Source organism: Myotis lucifugus, unplaced genomic scaffold (genome assembly GCF_000147115.1).
Source record: "Myotis lucifugus unplaced genomic scaffold, Myoluc2.0 scaffold_1511, whole genome shotgun sequence".
Taxonomy (NCBI): domain Eukaryota; kingdom Metazoa; phylum Chordata; class Mammalia; order Chiroptera; family Vespertilionidae; genus Myotis; species Myotis lucifugus.
Window position 1 is genome coordinate 41,375 of NW_005872559.1, and position 510 is coordinate 41,884.

The window sequence follows — 510 nt, forward strand, 5'->3', positions numbered from 1 at the left end:
AAGCCTGTTTGGGATGGTTTGGGTTTGACCTACAAGAGTTTAAAGGAACCCAAATGTGAGACTCACTTATTATGCAACTTTCCATCTAGGACAGTGGTTCTCAACCTTCCTAATGCCATGACCCTTTAATACAGTTCCTCAGGTTGTGGTGACCCCCAATTTCATTGTTACAAATTGAACATAATTAAAGCATAGTGATTAATCACAAAAACAATAGGTAATTATATATGTGTTTTCCGATGGTCTTAGGCAACCCCTGTGAAAGGGTCGTTCAACCCCCAAAGGGGTCGTGACACACAGGTTGAGAACCGCTGATCTAGGAGAATATACTACACACACTATAGAAGGCCAAAAAAAGGTTCAAAATACTTTTTATATCTTCTTCAATCATTGTGAGGGTTAGTTTAGATTTAAAAATCCTGCAATAACACTATCAGTGTGGTCCAAACAATCTAAACCTGTAAAATGTGGGGTTGCATTATTGAGAAATTAATGAAAGAACCAAAGAAA